The following is a 15,377-nucleotide window of genomic DNA, read 5'->3' as shown; positions in this document are numbered from 1 at the left end:
GAGGAAAGGTGAACAAATAGAAAACCAGCAACTTTTCTTAGACTTCTCAGAAAAAGAGGTTGCAGAGTAAACCATCACTTTGGAGATATAGGTGAACACCAAAAAATCCCAGCTGAAATCTGCTTATCTGGGTAAAAGTCATACAAGTGGTAAATATGATGAATTTATGGAGGTTGACTGTAGACTAGTGTAAAAACTGAAAACCCACAGTCTTAGGGGGTGTCCTATATTTCTATGGGTTTTACTTCTATGAACCCAAACAAGTTCTCACAGTGAAGAATCAAGAGAGATCTCATGACTCTGGCAGGTGGAGATGGAAAGTTGCCATTATGAAATCAATCCAAAGTATCCTCCATAAAACAGGCTCTTTTCCAGGGATAAAGACTTACACAGTGACTTATCTCATCTGGATGGAGAGCATTTATTTGACTTCAGAGCCACTAGACTTTTTGTCTTACCAGGGAGGAAAAAAGGTTAAAAACAGCTATGAATGTCACCACCCAGGGACACAGACTTACCCAAATCCTGAGATTTAGTCATAATATTATTCCTTCGTATCTTATTATTAAACTAACATGGCTCCAATATAACATTGGATTATATCTGAAAGAGCAAGGTGCAGACTCCATCCAAGACAGAACAGATGGAAAACCCAGAAGACAAGAGGGGAGACAAAAACAAGGTGGGATTTGAGGTCTCCATTATCTATAGATAGAACAAACATTAAACAACAGGGTTTAACTTCTAGCCAGGTTAACGCATAACCTCAAATTAAAAGCCAGTTTACCTCTGGTACTGTTGTCCTACATGGTCATTCCTGACTTTACTAAACACTACAAGACATGCTGAAAATCAAAGAAAAAAACTAGAAAGAGACAAAATTAGCATCAGAGCAAGTACAGCAGTATCAGATAACATGTAAGAACAGAGAGGTGGACACATTAAGAATAAAAGGAAGTGTAAATAAAAAATACTGTAATGCAAATGAAGAATGGCCTCCGTGGGCTCATAAGTAGACTGGATGCAACCAAGGTAAGAATCAGTGAGCTTGAAATATATCAATTGAAAATTTCCAACCTGAAATGCAAAGAGAGAAAAGAATTAAAAAAACAGAGCAGATATCCAAAACCAAGGACCAATTTCAAAAGGTGAACATGGACCTAACTAGAATACCAGAAAGAGGAGAATGAGAATGAAGCTAAATAAATATTTGAAGTGACCAAGATACTGAACTACAAACACATGAATCCCATAGAATATCAAGCAGGAGAAATAAAAAAAATTTCTACACATGGATATATATTTAAACTATAGAGAACCAAAGAGGTAGAAAAATCTTGAAAGAAGTCAGAGGAAAGAAAATGTCCCCTTATTTATAAAAGAATGTGGCTAAGGCTATGGCAGACTTCTTGTCAGAACTACACAAGCAAAAAGAGTGGAGATCAAATGTCGAAAGAAGAAATACCAATCTACAATTCTAAATCCAGGGAAATTATCCTTCAAAATTGAATAAGAAATACTTAGGAAAACAAATCTGAGAGAAATTATCATTGGTAGAGCTTCTCTGCAAGACAAGAAAAAAGTTAAAAGAAGTTGTTCAAGGGTAAGAAACATTGTCTAGGACAGAAACCCATAAAATTCTTTATGTCTGATTCTTAATTGATCTTAAAGGTAACTACATGCTGAGTTTATGGCTTCTGGATAAACAAAGTAAATAACAGTGATGTTATAAGAGACAGGAATGAGGAATAGAAAATACTGTTATAAAGCACCTTTACTGAATGTGAAGCAGTACAATGTTATTTGAAAGTAGGATTAGATTTAAGATGTGCCCCTTGAACTCTAGGGCAACCACTAATTTTTTCAAAAGAATAATTGATCTACAAAGAAAGAAGATAGACTTGAATTATGTAATAAATTTTATTAAAATCAGAAAAGTCACAGAAAGAAGGGACAAAAAATAAAGAACAAGTGTAATGAATAGAAACAGTTACAAAGATGGTAGATATTAATTCAATGGTATCAATAATCACGTTAAGTGTCAGTAGTCCAAACATACAAATCTAATGACAGAGCTTGTCAGACTGCCAAAAAAAACAAAACAAAATCAAAACAAACAACAGCAACAACAAAAAACCCCACTCAAATATATTTGTAAGAAAGCCCTTTTCAATATAATTACTATGATAGTTTCCAGCAAAGGAAATGAGCAGGAAGAGAGAGCCTAAAGTGTGCGAAATCTTACAGAGCATTATTATCCAGAATATATAAAAACTCAAACTTTAACACTGAAAAAACAAATAATCCAATTATTAAATGAGCAAAAACAACTAATCAGACACTTCTCAAAAGAAGAAATACAGTCAACAAATATGGAAAAAATATTTAACACCTGTAGCAACTAGAGAAATGCAAATCAAAACTACATTGAGATTTCATCTCTAGTCATAATGGTAATTATTAAGTATATAAATAATGTGTTGGTAAGGATGTTGGTGAGGATTTCAGGGAATAGGTGCACTCATACATTGTTGGTGGGACTGCAAATGAGTGCGAGCACTCTGGAAAGCAGAGATTCCTCAGCAAACTAGGAATGGAGCCACCCTATGACCCAGCTATCCCACTGCTTGGTATGTATGCCAAAGGATATAAAATCAGCATACTATAGGGATACAGTCACATCAGTATTCATAGAAATTTCATTCTCAATAGCCAAGCTTTGGAACCAACCTACGTGCCCTTCAAAAGATGAACAGATAAAGAAAATATGGTATATGTGCATAATGGAGTATTACTCAGTCATAAATAATAATGAAATTATGGCATTTGCTGGTAAATGAGTGGAACTATAGACTATCATGCTAAATGAAATAAACCAGATCCAAAACATCAAATGTCAAATGTTTACTCTGATATGCAGAAGCTAGTCCAATATAAGGCAAGAAGAAAGTAAGGAAAAAAGTGCATGATTGGGGATGGGATGGAATTCCATTAAAATAGAAGAAAGATGGGTGGACTAGATGAAGGATATTGATGGGGAGGGACAAGGGTTGGGATAAGGGAAGCATAGTAGAATGATTTCACCTAACTTTCCTATGTGCATATATGAATATTCCACAGTCAATCTCACTATTATGTACATTCACAAGGCACTAATTAAAAATAAACTAAGTAAATAGCAGAAAGATTAGTAGTAGAGGGAAGGCCGGGGAGGGAGATGGAAAGGAAAGCGGAAAGTACTGGGGAATAAATTAGAGCAAATTATTTTCCATGCTTTTACATTTATACCAAAATATTATGCATAACCTAAAAGAACCAATATAAAAGTAAAGGGATGGAAAAGATATACTATGTTAATATTAACCAAAAGACAGCTGTAATAACAATAGCAATTTCAAATCGGACTATAGAGCAAGTAGAATTGTTGGGAATGATAAGGGACAGTATATAATGATTAAAGAGTGAATTCTGCAAGAAGATGTAATAATCATATTGCAACTAACAAAAGAGTGCAACATGAGGCAAAACTTGTAGAATTTTAAGCAGAAATGGACAAATTAATTATGAAAATTGGAGACTTGACCACTCTTTTTCAGTCTTATTGAAAGATCAAGCAGGTTTTGATTTGCATTTCTCTAATTGATAGTGATGATGAACATTTTTTCATGTATTTGTTGAAGATTTCATCTCACTCCAGTCAGAATGCCAGCTATTATGCATACAAACAACAATAAATGATGGCGAGGATATGGGGGAAAATGCACACTCATCCATTGCTGGTGGGACTGCAAATTGGTGCAGCCAATATGGAAAGCAGCATGGAGATTTCTTGGAAAATTTGGAATGGAACCACCATTTGACCCAACTGTCCCTCTCCTCGGTCTATACCCAAAGGACTTAAAAACAGCATACCATAGGGACAGAGCCACATCAATGTCTATAGCAGCACAAATCACAATAGCTAAATAGCTGTGGAACCAACCTAGATGCCCTTCAATTAATAAATGGATAAAAAAATGTGGCATATATACACAATGGAATATTACTCAGCAATAAAAGAGAATAAAATCATGGCATTTGCAGATAAATGGATGACGTTGGAGAAGATAATGCTAAGTGAAGTTAGCCAATCCAAAAAAAAAAATGGCAAATGATATAAGGTGACTGACTCATAGTTGGGTAGAGAGAAGGGAACATGAGAGGAATAGACGAACTCTAGATAGGGCAGAGGGGATGGAGGGGAAGGGAAGGGGTATGGGATAATTAATGATGGTGGGTGCAGTGATCATTATTATCCAAAGTACAGTTATGAAGACACAAATTGATGTGTATATACTATATATACAACCAGAGATATGAAAAATTGGGCTCTATATATTTAATAAAAATTGTAATGCATTCTGCAGTCATATATAAATAAAAAAAGAAAGATCAAGCAAGCTATAAATTAGTAGGATATAATGGACCTGAACAGCACCATCAACTTGATCAAACTGACATTTATAAAAGAGCCCATCCAATAACAATATTATACACGTTTTTCTCAAATTTACGTGGAACGTTTCTCAGATAGACTATGTTCTGAGTTCTCAGAAGTACCTTCACAAGTTTAGAATAACAAAACTCTGACCAAGTATGTGCTTAGATCACAATGAAATTAAACTAGAAATCAATAACAGAAAAACAGCTGGAAAATACACTTGGAAACTAAACAAAATACTCATAAATAACCCATGAGTGAAGAAGTCTCAAGAGAAATTAAAAACTGCTTTGAACTAAATGAAAAACAAAATCAACTTTACCAAAATTCGTAGGATTTGGTGACAGCAGTGCCTGGAGGGAAGTTTCTAGCATCCAATGCTTCTGCTAAAAAAGAATAACAATCTTAAATCAATAATCTAGGACTTGACCTTAGGAAACTAGAGAAAAAAAGAGCAGTCAGAGGCTAAAACAATTAGTAAAAGTTAGGGTAGAAATCAATAGAATTGATGACAGGAGAACAATAGCAAAAAAACCAAACTAAAACCTGGATCCTTGAAAATATCAATAAGATTGATAGAACATGTAGTCAGGTTGAAAAAGAAAGGTAGGGCAAGTCATCAAAATCAGAAATAAAACAGGGTGATTCTATCAACATTAAAAGAATAATAAATCAATACATGTAGAACACTATGCCCACAAATCAAGGTCTCAGAAAGATAAATAGATAATATAAGTAATTCTGTATCTATTAAAAAAATTAATACTGTTTCAAAAATAAAAGAAAGCATCAGGCCCAGACAGTTTCACAGGATGATTCTACCAAGTGCTTAACATTGAAATTGTACTAGTTTCCCACAACCTCATCAGAAAAGCAGAAGAAACACTTCTAACTCGTTCTATGAGGCCAGCATTACCCAAATAACAAACCAGATGAAGGGATTATTAAAACGGGAAACCCCAGGTGGTTCAACACTGGAAAAGTAATTGATGTCATCCAATACATTGAAAGATGAAGAAAAATCATATGATAATATAAATTGGTATGCAAAAAGCACTTGATCAACTTGACAGTCATTCATGATAAAACCTGTCAGTAAACTGGTATTAAAGAAAAACTTTAATTGGATGAAGAATAACTACAAAAATCCTACAGTAGACATTATCATGTGACAGTGAGAAACAGGATGTTTTCCGTACCAAATGAGAACAAGTCAAGAATGTCCGTCCAGGCTTATCTCTATTTAACTTTGTATTGAAGTATTAGCTAGTGCAGTGAGACAAGAAAAGGAAATAAAGTTCTACATCCTGGGCAGAAAAAGAGAGAACTGTCTTTGTTCACAGATGACATGATTCCCTATGAAGAGAGTTCTGCAAAGAGTTGAAAACCAAACTGAAACCTTCTGGCTAAGAAGTGAATGTACCAAAGTCACAACACGAGTCAAATGCTTTTTTATATATCAGCAATGAAAAATCGAAATTTTAAAAATCATTTGTAGTAACACTCCAAAATTAACTGCTTAGGTATAAATACAGAAAAGTATACAAGATCTATACACGGAAATCTATAAATAAAAGATGTTCTGTGCTTATGAGTTGGAAACACAAGTTGGGGGCAAATTAAGGAGAGGGATGAGATTAAGCCATTTTTAGATCCTCAGGCCAAAAAAACAAAAAACAAAACAAACAAAACGCCCTTTAATTTGAGGAACTGAATTTTTCGGCCTTTTTAACAAAAACAACCTAAAAAAATTAGTCAGTGAATTGCCTTATTTGTTAAAAGGAAATGCATGCTCAGGGTGAGAATTTCAAGCAGTATAAAAGGTTATGGAAAGCAAGCTTTCTTTCATTTTAAGAAACAGCTACAGTTATCAATGTTGAGCATATTTTTGCAGAAGTGTTTAAACATACACAATCTTGTCAGAAGGTACATCAGTGTGTGGCTAAGGATGTTAAGAAGAATGCTGACTGCCCAATTTGTGGAATCTTCATAAGCCATACGTATATGTTTTACTTTTTAGTTCGAATCATTGTAATTTCAGAGTTAAGGAATTCATAGTTAACTGGTAAATACTAATATTATAGTTAATCTCTACAATTTATGTTTTCTATTGTCCTCTACTCATGTTGCATGAATAAATCCAAGAGTGGTATCGGGATTGCGAAGGCTTGATCTGTTTTTTTAAAATGAAAACAATGGAGTTTTTAGGTGTGAGTGTGTACAAGGAGTTAGGAAAAGAGAAAATCTCTAGAAAAGATCCCTGTGGACATCACTAATCCAGAAAGTTATTAGGAGTAATCAGAGCCTTAGACTGCAGCAGGGCTTTAGAACCTAGCATTGCGTTTTGAGGCCTGAACCTGTGTAATTTTTCAGTTTGCTTATGCTTGGGGAAATTCTGCATCATGAAAAAGATCTCTGTCTCCCCACTTGAAGTCTCTTTGTGTTCTTCATTCAGCAATGTGAGCGAGAAGTGAAAAATGACATGTTCAGGAAGTGCTAACACATTCTTATAGTCATTATTTTCATTGACAATAATACCTGGTCTTCAGAAAAACCCATTCTGTCTTTCTATTTACCATGTTTTTTTTTTTTTTTTTTTTTTTGCAAACCATCATGAGCATTTCACACTTAGGAAATCAAATTGCATGCCATTTTAATGAACTTAACGAATCAGTCCTGTCAGGAGGAGTGGGATATGCAAGAATGAACCGTTTGGCAATACTGGTGCGTGACAGTTGCCTTGACCGTTGTCATGATGGGGACTTTCTCCTGGAAATTCTGCATGCTCTGTGGTTGAAGCAAACATGAACCTCTTCTCTCAGTCATGCCACAAGCATTAGTGTGGGGCCCTCAGGCACAGTACTCCGTGCTGAGGCCAGGCTGAAGCTAAGTTTGGAGGAGAGGAAGGCACAAGTCATTGGAGAATTGCTTTCTGATGCCCTGAAGACTTTACACTGACCACTGAAAGAATCTTAAAAGCATTATCTCAACAAAAATCAAGTCACACTTCAAAAGCAGGTAGTACCTCAAATGGTGTGGGAATCTGGATGTAGAGAGAAGCTTGGGGGATGTGGTTGGAAGACATCGCACTGCACAGGGGTCCCCAGGGAAACTTTTATTTTGTGATTGTCAGGCTGTCCTCAATTCTCTATTCAGAGGCTTCCAGTAGCAAGGTCCTGTTCCCAAATGCTCTGCTTTTGGAGTTTAGCCAGATGTGGCCACTAGCTTTGCTGGGAATTTGCTCAGAATCAGGTGCCCTTTGGCTTAGTGATATTTCCTGGAACGTGGCACTCTGTCTATGCAGTCACATGCAGCCACTGACAGGAAATCCAGGGGGATTCTGACGGTTCTTGCGTTTTACCCTAACAGGCTTGAAAAACAGTATGCCTGCTTTCTAGACGATGCTGGCCTTCATATTTCTGCTTCTCTTGTTTTGGTGAAGATAATATAATTGTTATTTTTGGTTCTCATCCTTTCTCAGAGGAGTTATTGTGTTTTCTCCGCCTTGTAAAGAATGCCTCGGACTGTTCCGAAATAGCATGATCTGAGGCCAGTTGTCCATCATATCTGTGGATGTGTGAGAGGGCAGGCTCGGTGAGTCAGATGCCTCCCGTCACCAAATGAATCACCAGGAAACCTTATTAGGAATTTTCCAGTGACAGGCTCAAATATATTTACTTGACATTACTAGGTTCTTGTGACTTGAGCTGGCTCATCTCAGAAAGCAGAAGGGTGATGTTGAGCGCTGCCAGCTGTCTTTGTTTGCCTGTTCTGGGGAGCTCACGGCTGTGGGAGCATTAATCTGTTACCAATGCATTTGTATAGTGTAAAGTTCAAAGTGGGAAGGGAGCTTGATGCATGTAAGCCATACTACAGCTTCCAGGTGGGAGACTGCTCCTTTCTCCACACTAAAATATTAGATAAGGGCCTACAGCTTAGGTCACGCCTACACTGTGCCAGGCACAATGCTTCACCCTTAACTCTTAACATGTGACCCTCACGTTACTCCCTGTCTCATAGATGACAAAACTGAGGAGAAGCATAAAGACGGCTGACTTAGTTAATTTACCTAGTACACAAACATGAGAATGAGCGGTAAAATCACCTAAACTCAGTCTCCAAGGGAGATATCGAGTTAGTTACTTTTTGGAAATGCTCAATGGAGGTTCATTTTAAAGAGCTCAGTTCAGGCTTATTATCCTTAAGAAGGGTGTGCTGCATATGGGGTATGGACTGATTAAATCATCACTGAAGCTGTTTGAGGACTGAGAGGCTTTGATTCACTCTTCATCTCTTTCTCCTTCCTTTAAAAGTACAATAATTCACTAACTTTTTATCCACCGTCCACAATCCCATTAAAACATTTGCTATCAAAGTTTCCATTTTTATCTGTGGGCTCCTATACAACCATTATTTCTGTGTTTCTCAAATTGGACACTTGTTATTTGCCTCCAAACTGGTATTCGTGTATGATTAAGCTGTTTTTGCATGTTATAAGGTTACCCTGGGAATTGACGTTTTCCTGCTCTGTGACATCAATAAAACTCAGCTATATTCAGTACCAAACACAAAGAGATGGCTTTGTTGTTCCTTCACTAAGATCTTCACCCTTGCACTAATACAGTTTGATTAAGACAAGTTCAGCTCGTGCAGCCTTTTTCATGTATCTCTGTGGGCCTTAGTTTTGATCTCTGTAAAACAGGGATTGTTATGAAACAGATGGGTCCCATCAGCTCAATGCTGTTGTGAGGACAAAAGAAGATCTATCTATCTATCTACCTTTCTGTCTGTCTGTCTATCTATCTATCTATCTATGAATAAATGTGCTTTCAGAGAACTTGGGATATATACTGTTTTAGGGTCTCATTGGCAATAGTGCCATTAGCCCTTCTCTTTTGGGCTCCTGCCTTTTCCTACTTACACTCCGGACTCAGATACATTATTACATCTCTCTGAAGCCTTCCATGACTCTCTCCATGTATTAGTTTGCTAGGCCTGCTGTATCTATCCCCACAGCCAGGAAGGCCTACACCATAGATGTTTACATCCTCACAATCCCAGGGGCTGGAAGTCTGACGTCACAGTTTCTGTAAGGTTGTTTTCTTCTGAGCCCTCACTCTTTGGCTTGTAGATGGCTGTTTTACCTTTGTCTTCACATGATTGTCCTCTGTGTGCATCTGTGTCCTGATCTTTTCCTATAAGGATATCAGCCATTCAGGGATTGGGGGGCCAACAAAATTCAGATGATAATACTCCATTACTTTCTTTTTTCATTTCCCATCTTTCTAAGATTCTCTTGCTGTGGGTTTCACAGCATCCTTTATTTTTCCCCACCATGGCAGGTACCACTGCTATAATTTCTTATTTACTTGTTCACATTTCATATTAGACTCTACTAAATCAGACTAGATCCCTTTGCTGTTTTCTTCGTATCATTCCTTCCTGAGGCCAATGGATCCCTATAAACTCTTGAATATTTGTTGTGATTGAGTTCTTATACTATGTGAAGTAAAGCCAAATATTTATTCCCTATTTATCATGTCTCAGATAATTGATATGCCTTGCTTTATGTAAAAATAAGGAGTTCTGTGAGGTAGATACTGTTGCTAAAACCCTTATTTTATAGTTGAGGAATTTGAAGCAAAGGGAGGTGGAATAATTGACTTAGGACAAAGAGGACATGATACTGGTGAAGGTGGGACTTGAACCCAGGAAGTACGGCTTCTGAGCCTTCATGCTTAAATACAAAACTGAGATGTTTCTTGGCAGAGCAATAGTGTGTTTTATAGTTTTTCCAGCTTTTCTGAGCTTGGCCTATGCGTCCGTGTAACCCATGTCCTAAGTAAAATAATTTTTCACAGTTGTATCAGAGTGACAACATGGAGATCAAGCAAGTTGTGGGGAGAGATACAGCAGAGGGATTGAGTTTGGAGTCAAGTCAGAAGGAAGAGAAACAGAACAAGAGCTGTAAGTGGATGCAGCCTAGGTGAGAGGATCCCATCCACCCACTCCACCTTCAAGATGATCGGCTTCCATGTCTTTACAGTCTTCAAGCCCTCCTTCTTGTTCATCACCTGTGATTTTCAAATCAACTGATGTAAGCTGAGAGGTGCTATGACTTGTATTTTATTAATAAGGTAACGGTTTGAGAGTATTTAAGTACATTGTCTAACATTGCCTGGATAGTCACTAGAGGGCTCTGAAATTAAATTTGAATCTTTCTGCCTTTCTGTCCCTGGGGTTGAGTTTAATATGGAAAGGGAATAAAGAGAGAGCTGCATTTCATGAGAATGTCTACAATAAGGAAGGAAGTAGAAGAAGCATGATCTGCAAAGAAGACTGAAATGCATGGGTGAGAAATGTTGAAGGAGAACAGGAACATTCTGGTGGCAGAAACCAAGGAGTAAGAGAATCTCAGAATTGAAGCATTACATATAATGACATATGTGGATGCTTCATACACATGAATGCTTCAGTACTTGGCAATTTCAATACCCATGGTCACATTCTACAGTAAGTTCTCAGGTGTGGTATGATTGTGTATTAGTCTATATCCAGACGTTCTCTTTGAATGAAATTTATCTTTTTTCTCTAGAATTCTCTACCAAATTGCTAGATGATTCCTCCTCCTTCTCTTCTTCCTCTTCCTCCTCCTCCTCTTCTTCCTCTTCCTCCTCCTCCTCATCTTCCTCCTCTTCTTCTTCTCCTTCTCCTTCTCCTTCTTCTTCTTCTTCTTCTTGCTTTTGATTGTTTTAATTCTCTCTGCCTGAAACATATTACTCTTTGCTCTTTCCTCAAGATGATCAGGTCCTTTATAGCAAACATTCTTGTGACACCAAAGAACATGTTTGCTCCTGCCTTCCCTCCTATATCCAAGACCCTTTATTGCCATGCAAGACTATTATTTAAAAACCTCTAGCTCTGAGATGTGTCATCTTAATTTTTATCTCGACTTTTTCCCCTGCAGTCCTCCCATGAACTAGAATTAAAAATTAGAATTAAAAATTTAAAAATGTGTTTTAGAAATATGCCTAGAATTGGATATGAGATGTTTTCTTCTTTGTACCCTTGCCTTTCTTCCTCATTCTAATCTGTTTTCTGACTTTGCAAATTTTTGTGCTGTGGTGGCTGCTCTGCGAGGTAGTCTAACTAATCAGGATGGGTGTGGATAGGTGGAATAGCAAGTTCGAAATAAGGTAATTGAATCAGGACAGGTTAACAATAAGTTATTTGTGTAGCTGCTAACAATTCTTGTGGATTCTCATCAGAATTGAATTGTATTACTGGCCTTGCTTATTTTCTGGGATGACAGCAAACTCACTTGAAGAAGTGCTGTCCTGGTTAACTTCGAAGATAATTAGGAAAACCATAAGGTGGAAGAACACGTGGTTTTTATGTTTGTCTCCATATTTGTAGAATATCTTACTATAGTCAGAAATTTAGTAATTTAATTTTGATACTGGAAGTTATTCAATTATTGGACAAAGTGGTTCATCCCAGTGATGATGTTCAGAGCTGTGAGCATTCTCTGCTGCCTTGACTCTTGTCCTATATGTGAAGATCTTCTTCACCTCGTTTTCAGGTTCTGAGTCAGGAATTTAGCTTTGGATAGGCAATGTTGCGCTCACTAAAATATAATTTGCCCTGCTTCTCAGGCTTTTTTGATTTCTTTATCATTTTCAAAGATTAGTCTCCATTTTTTTCAGACTATGTAAATCCTACCTGTTGTTTCAGCTCAGTTGAGATGCTACCTGCTGCCAGAAACCTTCTCTGGCGATGAAAGTCAACAGTCCTCCTCTGTGTTCTGATAGCTCTTGTCTCTAGCCAGGGTCTAGCACATATTGTCAATGTGTTTTCACCATGCTTACTCTTTGCTACTAGATTATAAGCTTTTCAAGGACAGTGGCTCTGCCCTTTCCATCTTTGTATGACCAGCAGATTTCTAGCACAGACGTTTGTTTGCAGTAGGTGTGAAATAAGTGTGTGATATTGGTTGATTTATGAGTATATTCTATAATACAAGACATATGGAGTTCATTGGCTTGGTGCTTGAGTGTCACCACCCCCACACTCACCCCTTTCTCCAAGTTATCCTCTTGGCCTGGCCCAGCTGAAGCTGTGGAAAGTAGATAAATCACCCAGCTCCTAGGTCAGACAGCTCAGAGACAAATGAACACAGCAGGTCGTTGCCACTATAATGATGCAGTGGCTGTGCTGTTTGCCAGTTTCTGGACAACAATAGATTGCCTTCCTTCTCTTAACTTTAATTCCATTTCTCATAAGCCTGAAATTGCGCTTGCTATTTTCCAACTACTCCCCCCCCCACCCTGCCCTAGTTCATGTCAGTGTTTCCTTAACTAACATTTTTATGGCTTGAAAATCAATTCTGCACCAGATATAAAGACATACTCTGTCTCCGGCCTTTGTTCTCAGCACTAGCCTCAGCATGCTTCGTTGGTACAGTGCTGTGACTTCAAACCCACTTGCAGGTTTCTGGCCTCTGATTCCTTTTCATTTGAACATTGTTTAGATCTGGGTTGAATTTTACAGAATATATTTTCTTGCTCCCTTTTCATAGTTTTACCTATGAATCTTTGGAATTACAAAATTGAGATGCTATTGTAAGCTTCATCTATTTTATCCTGTTCAATTTGAAGGTTTAAGAAGAGAGGAATATTATGGAATTAAAGCAGGAGGTTTGAAAGAGATATCACTATTTCCCAATAGCCAGGCTCAAATTAGTACTCAAGACCCTTCATCTTCTAGATTCCGATTACTTGTCAGGTTTATTTTATGCCAGTCGAACAGGCCTTTAAATTCAGCACCATGGACAGAGGTGGTGAGGATGAGGACTAGGAACCATCAGGGAGAAACTCTGGCATGGAGGTTCATCCAGATAACAAAGACTCACTCTCAGTCTAAGGGATGGCATTATTTAGAAGCACATACATTGGAAGTGGAGCAACCTCATAAAGGACACTTTTGTTGCCCTGAACCATCGTCTGAACTGAGGTTATATTCACTTGAATTTTAGTTTTATATTTACTGAGTGTATAATTTGGGGCCTGCTACCCTTTCTGAGGACCAGTTTCTTTACATGTAGATTTTGGAAACTACTTAGATGATGTAGAGTATACTTCTAAGCATTGTGTTTGAGCTCTGGCTCTGCTCCTTACTAGTTTCGGAACCCAGGAAAAATATTTAAATTCTCTATGCCTGTTTTCTCACCTCTTATGGGGAAAAGGTACTTTTTTCGTAGTGTTGATGGAAGCACTAAGTGAGATAAGAGATGTAAAATTTTTTGGTGATCTATTGGCATATGGTTAGGGCTAAACTAATTATTACTAAAATTACTTCATAAGATTATTATGAAAATTAAATGACAAAAGATATGAAGAATATTGGACAGGGACTAGGCATGTAATAAATTCTGGTTATACTTTCTTCTCTACTCATTCTTGTCTAAAATCATCCTTTAGTTCCTTTGCATTCGTGTTGCCCTCTAAGCTTTGTAAGCATTCTTGGAACCCCTTTACACCTGTGTATCTTTGAATTAGTTCATCACTTACTGTGGGACAGGGAAGCATAACAATTCTGTGTGCTAACAGTGGGTAGAGTAGGCCAGAAAAGGAAGGGTAGAAACTTGTTATACTGTTTTCTGGTTTGGTGAAGAGGTAAACCTATGGCTTTGAGTGCCTGACTATGGACTTTGGGTCTCCTAGTGTGAATGATGGGGCACTATTCAAAATTTTATTTTGTAGTTTTCCATTCTCCAGGAGAACAGCCTGGTGTTAATCTGTTTCTATTTAGAGAACTAAATTATAGGTGTCCTTATGATGATATACAAAGTATTTTGCATTCACATATCATAGCTACAGGTCTGTGATTTTTCTGTGTATTACTCTGGAACCTGGTCTAGGATGGAAAGGCATATCAATGATATAGATAGAAATTCAGAAACTGAGCCCAATGGTCTATAAAATCTCACCTATAACCATGAGTCATTTTGCTTCAGTCATTCATTCATACCTTCATGCATTGCTGTTAACCTAATTTACATTCAATTAGCAACTATTGATTATTTGCTATGTCTAGACATAATGTTAAGGATTATAGAGGAGAAAGACAATTTAATATGAAGGTTGCCACTAGACATTTGGGGAGACAAAAACATGAAAATAATTAATTTAATAAGTCAATAAATATTAAGTGTTGAATATTGTGTCTGTCAAATAATTGAGATTTAATATTTGTTAGCTGAACTTATTATGTTATTGTTATTTATGCTATAGAATTTAGTGAATGACTGTCCAGATATGGGGTTTAGAGGAGGAGAGAGAGAGATCGCTATTTTGGGGGGTGTGAAAAGAGATATTTCTGGAAGCAGGAAGAATTTGAGATGGGTCTTGAGACATGGGTATAACTTGGTCTTGGATGGATAGAAAGTGTGTGGGTCCAGATGAAAAAATACAATGTGAACTAAAAGTGGTAGGGGACAACCATGAATTGATTACAGAGAATAACGAGTACTTCAGGGTACAAGTATACTTATTCCAAAGAGTAGAAACATTACTTACAAATATTGGGAGATGAGACTGGGAAAGTGAGTTAGATGTTTATCTTGGTGGCTTGAGTGCCTGACTATGGACTTTGGGTCTCGTAGTATGAATGATGGGGCACTATTCAAAATTTTATTTTGTAGTTTTCTGATCTTCACGAGAACAACCTGATGTTGATCTGTTTCTATGATTAAAAAGGAAAAAAAACCTGACAAGTCAAAATTAGTGCCATGCCTCCTATCCTATTTAAGGAAATTTTTCTGTGAGAATTTCAAGTCCATAAACTGAACCCACTTAGCCCAAATTTGGATTATGATCTCTTTGTTTGTGATTTTCTG

This window comes from Urocitellus parryii, chromosome 12, assembly GCF_045843805.1.
Source record: "Urocitellus parryii isolate mUroPar1 chromosome 12, mUroPar1.hap1, whole genome shotgun sequence".
Lineage (NCBI taxonomy): Eukaryota > Metazoa > Chordata > Mammalia > Rodentia > Sciuridae > Urocitellus > Urocitellus parryii.
Note: the sequence above shows the minus strand (reverse complement) of the source record.